Source organism: Salmo salar, chromosome ssa10 (genome assembly GCF_905237065.1).
Source record: "Salmo salar chromosome ssa10, Ssal_v3.1, whole genome shotgun sequence".
Taxonomy (NCBI): domain Eukaryota; kingdom Metazoa; phylum Chordata; class Actinopteri; order Salmoniformes; family Salmonidae; genus Salmo; species Salmo salar.
Genome location: NC_059451.1, coordinates 21,541,265 through 21,553,764, shown reverse-complemented (window position 1 = coordinate 21,553,764; position 12,500 = coordinate 21,541,265). Strand labels below are relative to the sequence as shown.

At 46.6% G+C, this 12,500-nt stretch overlaps 1 protein-coding gene across 11 annotated transcripts in view; it reads left to right on the top strand.

The window, feature by feature from the left end:
- Nucleotides 1–12,500, top strand: part of LOC106613762 (CUGBP Elav-like family member 5) — a 237,124-nt gene that overhangs the window by 131,615 nt on the left and 93,009 nt on the right. The gene's annotated exons all lie outside the window — the stretch shown is intronic.

Sequence of the window (12,500 nt, the reverse complement as noted above, 5' to 3'; positions counted from 1 at the left end):
CTCTCTGTCTATCTCCCCTTCCCTCTTCTCTGTCTGTCTATCTCCCCTTCCCTCTTCTCTCTCTGTCTATCTCCCCTTCCCTCTTCTCTGTCTATCTCCCCTTCCCTCTTCTCTGTCTGTCTATCTCCCCTTCCCTCTTCTCTGTCTATCTCCCCTTCCCTCTTCTCTGTCTGTCTATCTTCCCTTCCCTCTTCTCTGTCTATCTCCCCTTCCCTCTTCTCTCTCTGTCTATCTCCCCTTCCCTCTTCTCTCTCTGTCTATCTCCCCTTCCCTCTTCTCTCTCTGTCTATCTCCCCTTCCCTCTTCTCTGTCTGTCTATCTCCCCTTCCCTCTTCTCTGTCTATCTCCCCTTCCCTCTTCTCTCTCTGTCTATCTCCCCTTCCCTCTTCTCTGTCTGTCTATCTCCCCTTCCCTCTTCTCTCTCTGTCTATCTCCCCTTCCCTCTTCTCTGTCTATCTCCCCTTCCCTCTTCTCTGTCTGTCTATCTCCCCTTCCCTCTTCTCTCTCTGTCTATCTCCCCTTCCCTCTTCTCTCTCTGTCTATCTCCCCTTCCCTCTTCTCTGTCTGTCTATCTCCCCTTCCCTCTTCTCTCTCTGTCTATCTCCCCTTCCCTCTTCTCTCTCTGTCTATCTCCCCTTCCCTCTTCTCTGTCTGTCTATCTCCCCTTCCCTCTTCTCTGTCTATCTCCCCTTCCCTCTTCCCTCTCTGTCTATCTCCCCTTCCCTCTCTGTCTGTCTATCTCCCCTTCCCTCTCTGTCTATCTCCCCTTCCCTCTTCTCTCTCTGTCTATCTCCCCTTCCCTCTTCTCTGTCTGTCTATCTCCCCTTCCCTCTCTGTCTATCTCCCCTTCCCTCTCTGTCTATCTCCCCTTCCCTCTCTGTCTATCTCCCCTTCCCTCTTCTCTGTCTGTCTATCTCCCCTTCCCTCTTCTCTGTCTGTCTATCTCCCCTTCCCTCTCTGTCTATCTCCCCTTCCCTCTCTGTCTATCTCCCCTTCCCTCTTCTCTGTCTGTCTATCTCCCCTTCCCGCTCTGTCTATCTTCCCTTCCCTCTTCTCTGTCTATCTCCCCTTCCCTCTTCTCTCTCTGTCTATCTCCCCTTCCCTCTCTGTCTATCTCCCCTTCCCTCTTCTCTGTCTGTCTATCTCCCCTTCCCTCTTCTCTCTCTGTCTATCTCCCCTTCCCTCTTCTCTCTCTGTCTATCTCCCCTTCCCTCTTCTCTGTCTGTCTATCTCCCCTTCCCTCTCTGTCTATCTCCCCTTCCCTCTTCTCTCTCTGTCTATCTCCCCTTCCCTCTTCTCTGTCTGTCTGTCTGTCTGTCTGTCTGTCTGTCTGTCTGTCTGTCTGTCTGTCTGTCTGTCTGTCTGTCTCTCTGTCTGTCTGTCTTCTCTCTCTGTCTGTCTGTCTGCCTCTCTTCTCTGTCTGTCTCCCCTTCCCCCTTCCCTGTCTGTCTGTCTCCCCTTCCCCCTTCCCTGTCTGTCTGTCTCCCCTTCCCTCTTCCCTGTCTGTCTATCTCCCCTTCCCTCTTCTCTCTCTGTCTATCTCCCCTTCCCTCTTCTCTGTCTGTCTGTCTGTCTGTCTGTCTGTCTGTCTGTCTGTCTGTCTGTCTGTCTGTCTGTCTGTCTGTCTGTCTGTCTGTCTGTCTGTCTGTCTGTCTGTCTGTCTGTCTGTCTTCCCTCTCCTCTCTATCTCCCCTTCCCTCTTCTCTGTCTGTCTATCTCCCCTTCCCTCTTCTCTGTCTGTCTATCTCCCCTTCCCTCTGTCTGTCTGTCTGTCTGTCTGTCTGTCTGTCTGTCTGTCTGTCTGTCTGTCTGTCTGTCTGTCTGTCTGTCTGTCTGTCTGTCTGTCTGTCTGTCTGTCTGTCTGTCTGTCTGTCTTCCCTCTCCTCTCTATCTCCCCTTCCCTCTTCTCTCTCTGTCTATCTCCCCTTCCCTCTTCTCTGTCTATCTCCCCTTCCCTCTTCTCTCTCTGTCTATCTCCCTTCCTCTCTGTCTGTCTGTCTCGTCTTCTCTCTGTCTGTCTGTCTGTCTGTCTGTCTGTCTGTCTTCTCGTCTGTCTGTCTGTCTGTCTGTCTCCTGTCTGTCTGTCTGTCTCCCTTCCCTCTCTCTCTCTATCTCCCCTTCCCTCTTCTCTCTCTGTCTATCTCCCCTTCCCTCTTCTCTCTCTGTCTATCTCCCCTTCCCTCTTCTCTGTCTGTCTATCTCCCCTTCCCTCTTCTCTGTCTATCTCCCCTTCCCTCTTCTCTCTCCTCTCTATCTCCCCTTCCCTCTTCTCTGTCTGTCTATCTTCCCTTCCCTCTTCTCTGTCTATCTCCTCTTCCCTCTTCCCTCTTCTCTGTCTATCTTCCATTCCCTCTTCTCTGTCTGTCTATCTCCCCTTCCCTCTTCTCTCTCTGTCTCAAACTGCCACTTGTTTGGGTCCCCCTCCCAGGCAAGAAACATGCCTGGCTGCCTCTATCTCTCTTCTCTTCTTCCTCCTCCTCCTCCTTCTTTCCCTCCACCAATGTGTACTGCTGTTGTCATCCCCCTAGGAGGATGGGAGTGGGGGTGGGAGGGGGGGCAGAAAAGTGCAAGCGCTGGTGAATTGCTAATAGGCTATCATAGTGCTCTGGAGGTGTAGGCTTACTGGAGGTCTGTAAACCATTAAAGAACCGTCAACTCGGCATAGGTACGCCTGGAATTATGGGTCAGCGGCCAGGAAACATTTCCGGCTACCTATTGGCCAAAGCAGCGCCCTGTAATCTGTCACAATCCTGCACTTGCAGTGACAGCAGTGGGAACATCCCCTACTCATCACACAGGGAGGGCAAAGGAAACACACACCTGCATGGATGTGTGTGTGTGTGTGTGTGTGTGTGTGTGTGTGTGTGTGTGTGTGTGTGTGTGTGTGTGTGTGTGTGTGTGTGTGTGTGTGTGTGTGTGTGTGTGTGTGTGTGTGTGTACACATGTTCCTGTGCATGTGTACTGTATGCTGACATATTACCACAGTGGGAATTCTCACACGGTTGTCGACCAGACCATAACATCTAAAGCAGATATCAAACGAGCCGAAAGTACATCCTAACATCCTATTAAAAACATGACATTTTTAAGCATGAAAGCTTTAGTTTCCACATCCATTAAATCCATCACGTAGGAGATAAGTCCAGTTGATCTGCCATTTCCTGATCCGCTTCACTTCCTGTTGCCACTAGCTGCCCCTCGCTGGGTCGAAGGAAGGCATTCTGGGATTGGCACGGTGGGCGCCACGCTAAAGCCACCCTGTTTGGTTCCTCGTCACGATCTTAATCGCCAAACGACAATTCCTCAAAATGCACACAAGAGCAGAATGCACATCAAACACACAGAGAGACCATCAAAAGCTTAAGCAACAGTATGGTGGGACAGATAAGATTCATTAGATAGGTGGGCAAATGTGAGGGAGGGAGAGGGAGAGGGAGAGAGGAAGAGAGAGAGAGAGAGAGAGAGAGGCTGCTGCTCCAGCATTTGTTGACACAGATTAACAATGAGACTCCCACAGCTCCACGCATTACTGTAACACACCATGTCAATAGCGGTTGGAGTTGAAAAGCAGCGGTGCCAAAGATGTCTGGGAGTGATGCCCTTCCCCTGATAACCAAGTGTGGCTCTGAAGTCAGGGAGGGGAGTACGAATTACAAATACTGAATCGTTCCTTCTCTGCCCTCCCGTTCGCTCTCTTTTTCTCTTTCTCCTTCTCTGCCCTCTCTCCCTCCCTGCTTCGCTCCCCCCTCTCTCTCCCTCCCTGCTTCGCTCCCCCTCTCTCTCTCTCTCTCTCTCTCTCGCTCTCCCTCCTCCCTCTCTTTCTCTTTATCTCTCTTGGATGTCCTAGTGACTGAAGGCTCAGCATGACTGGATTTAAGCATTAGCTCAATCCCCATATCTACTACCCGTCATGATTGGACAGTGTCTCTGTCACCAAACCCACACTAGTCCACTACACAACCACTATAAGACACTAGCTATCCTGACACTCACGGCACACTCTAGCACGGCCAAGTTGAGATTGATTTGTGCACTTCAAAACCCCAGAAAAAGCCCAGTTGAAGACTCCGAAGCCGTTTGGAAGATGGAGGCCTGATTTGTGACATTCACCTTCATGAAAAGTTGATGGGTGCTGAAAATGAAGAGACATGGTTGGCCCTAATGAGGGCTGGTCTACAGCTGCCGACGGACTGCGTTTTACAGGGGGGGAGAAAGAAGCCAAACACTTCAGCTGCTGCTGCTATTAGCGGGTGAAGAGCCCATTCGGATGCTCTTCTGTAGATGTCGCGATTACATGTAAACAGGGATGGCATCAGGTCCAACGGTGCCCGATCAGAGAGAGGCTAGAGTAGCCATGCAGAGGATGATGCAAACCAGCGAGAGAGAACGGTCATTGCGGAGTGTGTATGTGTGTCTACACGGAGAGATAGGCAGGCTAAGCCTGTTTTATAGAGGACAGAGCTATAGGGAAGAGCTGTAATACCCATCCACCAGAACAGAGCCCATCAGGACTGCCCTAGTGTCAGCGTGGTCTTCTGTCTCCAGGTATCCTGGACTATGATCATCATTGTCATACTCCTCCTCCCATGGCAAAGCTGCGGGAATGTTTGAGGCCATGGCCCTTGGAGCCTCCAGCCTGTCTCACCCTTAGCTCCAGGCTCCTGTTGGCTTGGCTGTGATCAAAATCCCGGGGCTTAGGCTGCTGCCATCGCCCAAGCACTAAGGCTCTTATCAGGGCTTCCACACTGGGGCTAGAAGCACATTTTCACACATGTACGCGTACACACACTGACAGTTGCTCACAGAGACAACACACACACGCAGGCAGGCATGGGCGTACGCACGAACGAACTCGCGCACGCGCGCGCACACACACACACACACACACACAGCGACAGCTTTCTCCTCATCTCCATCTCTCATTTCTCTTGCTTTGCTGCCTGCTGTTCGTTCTCTGTCGACCCTGTAAACAAATGAGCTCCCTGTAAAATCACATCTAAATATGCCACAACCAGAGGAAGAGAAATAACGAGACTCTGTATGCCCCCACAACCCTGACTCTCTCTCTCTCTGTTTCTCTCTCTCTTTCTCTCTCTGTTTCTCTCTCTGTTTCTCTCTCTGTGTCTCTCTGTTTCTCTCTCTGTTTCTCTCTCTGTTTCTCTCTCTGTGTCTCTCTGTTTCTCCCTCTGTTTCTCTCTCTGTTTCTCTCTCTGTTTCTCTCTCTGTTTCTCTCTCTGTTTCTCTCTCTGTGTCTCTCTGTTTCTCTCTCTGTTTCTCTCTCTGTTTCTCTCTCTGTGTCTCTCTGTTTCTCCCTCTGTTTCTCTCTCTGTTTCTCTCTCTGTTTCTCTCTCTGTTTCTCTCTCTGTTTCTCTCTGTTTCTCTCTCTGTTTCTCTCTCTGTTTCTCTCTCTGTCTCTCTCTCTGTTTCTCTCTCTGTTTCTCTCTCTGTCTCTCTCTGTGTCTCTCTCTGTTTCTCTCTCTGTTTCTCTCTCTGTTTCTCTCTCTGTTTCTCTCTCTGTTTCTCTCTCTGTCTCTCTCTCTGTTTCTCTCTCTGTTTCTCTCTCTGTTTCTCTCTCTGTCTCTCTCTCTGTTTCTCTCTCTGTTTCTCTCTCTGTTTCTCTCTCTGTTTCTCTCTCTGTTTCTCTCTCTGATTCTCTCTCTGTTTCTCTCTCTGTTTCTCTCTCTGTTTCTCTCTGTTTCTCTCTCTGTTTCTCTCTCTGTTTCTCTCTGTTTCTCTCTCTGTTTCTCTCTCTGTTTCTCTCTCTGTTTCTCTCTCTGTTTCTCTCTCTGTTTCTCTCTCTGTTTCTCTCTCTGTTTCTCTCTCTGTTTCTCTCTGTTTCTCTCTCTGTTTCTCTCTCTGTTTCTCTCTCTGTTTCTCTCTCTGTCTCTCTCTCTGTCTCTCTCTCTGTCTCTCTCTCTGTCTCTCTCTCTGTTTCTCTCTCTGTTTCTCTCTCTGTTTCTCTCTCTGTTTCTCTCTCTCTTTCTCTCTCTCTTTCTCTCTCTGTTTCTCTCCGTTTCTGTCTCTCTGTTTCTCTCTCTGTTTCTCTCTCTGTTTCTCTCTCTGTTTCTCTCTCTGTGTCTCTCTCTGTTTCTCTCTCTGTTTCTCTCTCTGTTTCTCTCTCTGTTTCTCTCTGTTTCTCTCTCTGTTTCTCTCTGTTTCTCTCTCTGTTTCTCTCTCTGTTTCTCTCTCTGTTTCTCTCTCTGTTTCTCTCTCTGTTTCTCTCTCTGTTTCTCTCTGTTTCTCTCTGTTTCTCTCTCTGTTTCTCTCTCTGTCTCTCTGTTTCTCTCTCTGTTTCTCTCTCTGTTTCTCTGTTTCTCTCTCTGTTTCTCTCTCTGTTTCTCTCTCTGTTTCTCTCTCTGTCTCTCTCTCTGTCTCTCTCTCTGTTTCTCTCTCTGTTTCTCTCTCTGTTTCTCTCTCTGTTTCTCTCTGTTTCTCTCTCTGTTTCTCTCCGTTTCTGTCTCTCTCTGTTGAGCTCTCTCTGTTTCTCTGTCTGTGGTAGACGTACGATCAGGGCTGGGGTTCAGTATCACCACTCATCACATGTTCAGATCAATAATTGGGAATATTCATTATGACAGCAGTCAGAGCCTGTTTGCTATCCTAATATAACCATGGCTCCTGTAACAGTCTTGCTTCCTTAGGAAAACACATAATTATAACCTCAATGGGACTTCCTGATTAAATGCAAGTTGAATAACAACATTAGAATGATAATACGGCATTGTGGGATGTGGTGGGTGTGTTTTAGCGGTGGATGGGAACCTCCAGCAGTGAGGCAGGCCGTCAGAGGTCGGGTACACCCACACAGAGCCCACTGATCTTGCCGAGGCCCCTGGATCTCAGCTCTCTCTGCAGCTCTCTCTGCAGCTCTCTCTGCAGCGTTGGCTGGTCTCTGCTGATGCTCTTCATTGAACTGACTGGAGGCTTAACTGGACAAACGAGGTAGTTACGTGAAAGCGTATGGATCTACAGTATGGATTTGTAAAAAGCATTGAGAGCACAACAGGTGTGTGTATGTGGGGAGAGAGGGGAAATGCGGAGCAGCCCAAACCACTGGGAAGGAAATCAAACTTTCACACACAATGCAGTCAAGGGTGATTGTCAGTTTTCTACAAGAGTAACGTTGGCTTTCCTTCCTGCTGTAAAAGCGTTTCCTGTGCCTGTGCCGTACAGCAAAGTGGGTTGTAATAATTTGATGTGATTTTGCATTAAAAACAACGCCTACTAGGACCATTGGAACGAATGAAGTTCCATTATTTTCATTGTTCATTTGTTCCAATGCTGACTGTGACTTTATAGATATAAAAGCTTGTTTCTAGTGTTTAACTGTAGGTGCAAAAACACCACTCAAAAATGTAATATTCTCACAAAGTCAGGAACAATAAAGCCTCAAAACAAAGAACGGAGGGATTGGGGCGGCATTCATTTCCTTGTGAATGATAGATTTCACAGACAATATCAGTTTAACATGTAAGCAACCTTGTCGTTGTCAGAGCCATTTCAAATTGATATGCGACCAAAGGCAAAACAATAGATTAGCCACCACAGGAGTACCAGCGTAACCACAGAGAGTAACTCTGTCTGTTACTATACAGCCTCGGTATACCATACAGTCTATACTATACAGCCTCGGTATACCATACAGTCTATACTATACAGCCTCGGTATACCATACAGTCTATACTATACAGCCTCGGAATACCATACAGTCTATACTATACAGCCTCGGTATACCATACAATCTATACTATACAGCCTCGGTATTCCCATACTGTCTATACTATACAGCCTCGGTATACCATACAGTCTATACTATACAGCCTCGGTATACCATACAGTCTATACTATACAGCCTCGGTATACCATACAGTCTATACTATACAGCCTCGGTATACCATACTGTCTATACTATTCAGCCTCGGTATACCATACAGTCTATACTATACAGCCTCGGTATACCATACAGTCTATACTATACAGCCTCGGTATACCATACAGTCTATACTATACAGCCTCGGTATACCATACAGTCTATACTATACAGCCTCTGTATACCATACAGTCTATACTATACAGCCTCGGTATACCATACTGTCTATACTATACGACCTCGGTATACCATACAGTCTATACTATGCAGCCTCGGTATACCATACTGTCTATACTATACAGCCTCGGTATACCATACTGTCTATACTATACAGCCTCGGTATACCATACAGTCTATACTATACAGCCTCGGTATTCCCATACTGTCTATACTATACAGCCTCGGTATACCATACTGTCTATACTATACAGCCCCGGTATAACATACAGTCTATACTATACAGCCTCGGTATACCATACTGTCTATACTATACAGCCTCGGTATACCATACAGTCTATACTATACAGCCTCGGTATACCATACAGTCTATACTATACAGTCTCGGTATACCATACTGTCTATACTATACAGCCTCGGTATACCGTACAGTGTATACTATACAGCCTCGGTATACCATACAGTCTATACTATACAGCCTCGGTATACCATACAGTCTATACTATGCAGCCTCGGTATACCATACAGTCTATACTATACAGCCCCGGTATACCATACAGTCTATACTATACAGCCTCGGTATACCATACAGTCTATACTATACAGCCTCGGTATACCATACTGTCTATACTATACAGCCTCGGTATACCATACAGTCTATACTATACAGCCTCGGTATTCCCATACTGTCTATACTATACAGCCTCGGTATACCATACTGTCTATACTATACAGCCCCGGTATACCATACAGTCTATACTATACAGCCTCGGTATACCATACTGTCTATACTATACAGCCTCGGTATACCATACAGTCTATACTATACAGCCTCGGTATACCATACAGTCTATACTATACAGTCTCGGTATACCATACTGTCTATACTATACAGCCTCGGTATACCGTACAGTGTATACTATACAGCCTCGGTATACCATACAGTCTATACTATACAGCCTCGGTATACCATACAGTCTATACTATGCAGCCTCGGTATACCATACAGTCTATACTATACAGCCCCGGTATACCATACAGTCTATACTATACAGCCTCGGTATACCATACAGTCTATACTATACAGCCTCGGTATACCATACAATCTATACTATACAGCCTCTGTATACCATACAGTCTATACTATACAGCCCCGGTATACCATACTGTCTATACTATTCAGCCTCGGTATACCATACAGTCTATACTATACAGCCTCGGTATACCATACAGTCTATACTATACAGCCTCGGTATACCATACAGTCTATACTATACAGCCTCTGTATACCATACAGTCTATACTATACAGCCTCGGTATACCATACTGTCTATACTATACGACCTCGGTATACCATACAGTCTATACTATGCAGCCTCGGTATACCATACTGTCTATACTATACAGCCTCGGTATACCATACAGTCTATACTATACAGCCTCGGTATACCATACAGTGTATACTATACAGCCTCGGTATACCATACTGTCTATACTATACAGCCTCGGTATACCATACAGTCTATACTATACAGCCTCGGTATACCATACAGTCTATACTATACAGCCTCGGTATACCATACTGTCTATACTATACAGCCTCGGTATACCATACAGTCTATACTATGCAGCCTCGGTATACCATACAGTCTATACTATACAGCCTCGGTATACCATACAGTCTATACTATACAGCCTCGGTATACCATACTGTCTATACTATACAGCCTCGGTATACCATACAGTCTATACTATGCAGCCTCTGTATACCATACTGTCTATACTATACAGCCCCGGTATACCATACAGTCTATACTATGCAGCCTCGGTATACCATACTGTCTATACTATGCAGCGCTGTATTGGGGTCTATCAGCATGTGTCTGAATGGAAGAGGCAATAGGGTGGAGTCAGGACTGGAGAAATGCCACTCAACTGCAAAGCAATCTTATCAGGGAGTTGCAGGCATCTCTCCCTCTCTCCCCTCTCTCCCCCTCCCTCCCCGCCTCTCTCGCTCTCTCCCCATCCCCCCGTTCTCGTCCTTAGCGAGTGGAATGGAGGAATAAAAAGCCCCCCAATTAGAACATGTGTTGTTATTTGTTGAGGATCCAGAGTTAACCAATTCCATCTGCTCGACTGCTTTGCTGTCAAGTGGGTAAAGAGGGCTTCAAGCACGCACTCACAAAGGAGGGGAAACGGCTACCTCCTATAGAACCTGCTCTAAATGAATAGTTTCCCTGACAACGGCTATAGTTAATCAATTCTATTCTGTTAATCTGGTGCGCGTTTGTGTGTGTCCGTACGTGTGCGTGCGTATGAGTGTGTGCACTTCGCTCATTCACAACCATGCCTAGGCATGCAGGATTTGTATTTATCCCATTACAAAGAGAGAAAATGCACTAAACTGAAAGGCGTCGATACTGAATGTACTGGAGGAAAATGCACAGCTTTTGGGCAAATAAGCGGGCCATTAAGCCAACATGTTACTGCCTGAACCATAGCTGGGCTTAGAGATACAACACACACACACAAACCCAGTGGAAAAGATCTCTGTGTCCACAAGTTACACAGTATAGTGCCATTGTCTTCCGTAACACGTCGGAATAAAGCAGTGTTGTTGAATCTTTTTTTTATGCCACCGCAAAAAGCACAAAGATTCTCCATCTTGGTTTGTACTTGCCGTATGAGTTAGCAGTTCTAAAGATGCTGAAGTGACCAGTAAACAGTGAGTTTTTCTTGAGGATATTTTTTTTCTCAGTAAGATATTCAATCTCACATGATGCGTTGGACATGTGGGTGGTTGGTGTGCAGTGTCCCACACGGTCATCTAGCCGTGCGCACTGCAGTTAGAAGCGGTGTGCACGGTAGCGTAAAAGCAACATGAATGTGGGGTCACAGGGACCCTACAGGGAAAGGCAGTGTTTTGTACTGAGTGGGAGGGTTAGCGTAAGCGAGCCAGGAAACAAGGGGCCAAAACCCCAGCTAGTTATTATTTACGATGGGTAAATTTATGGAATAATTCCAGTGACGAAGGTTACTCCGTTCCTCAAGGTGAAAATAGATACGTTTAGCACTTAATGAATGTGGCCCAGGCCTCTCCCTCATATATCAGCATGTTATTAAGACGTTTTAAAATCCCATTATGGTGTTTCTCCTTGAACAAGTCACGCTTTTATGGCACTGCCCTGTCTTTAAATCTGACCTTTTTAACTCGGCCCGGGAATTGGACAGTAAAAAAAAAAAAATACATTGGAGGGAAAAAAATGGCAGTGAAAAGAAATGTTGATGTTGGACTCTTTAAAAAGCAAAAAGACATCTGGTGACTTGACTTGGAATAGGGAGACTAGTCATGTTGTGGAGCAATACAAAAATAGCCTTTTTCCAGGTTACAGATGGCTGACAGGGCCGTGAAGGGTAGGAGATTGCTTTGCATATTTCGGTAATCTTGTCACAAATCGGTACAGATCTTGGCCCCTTTTTCATTAAAAACCTGCCTGCTGTGTTATTATTAAGGTAATTTGTTTTGGATCTACAGAGAGTTCCCTTTGGACTAAAACATGGAAGAGGAGGGGGGGTGACGGGGACTAAATGAACAAACATTCAGGGCCAGACATCCTTTTATCTGCTTTTTTTGTTTCCTGCTCTGTGAACATAAATCATTTTATAAACTTTTTGAATGCCATCTTCGTGTGGGAAATGTATGTATTTGCCTGTGTGTGTCCCTGCCTAACTGCATGGATGTTTGTGTTGGTGTGATAATAAGCATTCATTTGTATCATCATCCCATTTCATTTGTTCGCAAACTACTGTAGAAGCTGTAGTTTTATCAAGCACACAGCAATTCCGGGTAATGTTCTAGAAAGTTTGCACGGAGAACAACTAAGTTGCTAAGGCTGTTCAGCTTGAACAAGAACAATGACAAAAGGAGGAGGGAGAAAGACGGGGGGAAAGCGTGACACAAAGGCTGTGATGACAGCAGCATCTAATCCAACCAATGCCATTCTTATCAGGTTGTAGTGGATTACTATGAGCCTCCTAACCAGAGAATCCTTCCCAGCCAGACGCTCTCCACAGCCCAAGGGCCCTGGATCAATAGGCCTGCATTGATCTCTCCCCTCCTGTGGCTGGATTCACTTTCATTAGGCCTGCCTCTCTCTCCCTCAGACACACACACACACACACACACACACACACACACACACACACACACCCTGCTCGACAAGCGCATCATTCAGGCCACTGTGTGAATGTGAGATGAGGGTGACTTGTTTTTCTCCAGTGAGTAGCAGTGAGTGTCACCCCCAACTCCATCCCTCTTGGTGCTCTCCTTCTCTCCTTCTCTCCTTCTCCCCTTCTCCCCTTCTCCCCTTCTCCATGGCACTTTGATCAGTATCGGGGAACAGCTGTTTGTGTGGGAGAGGGCCCTGACACTTCAAGCTTGTTAAGTTGTTGT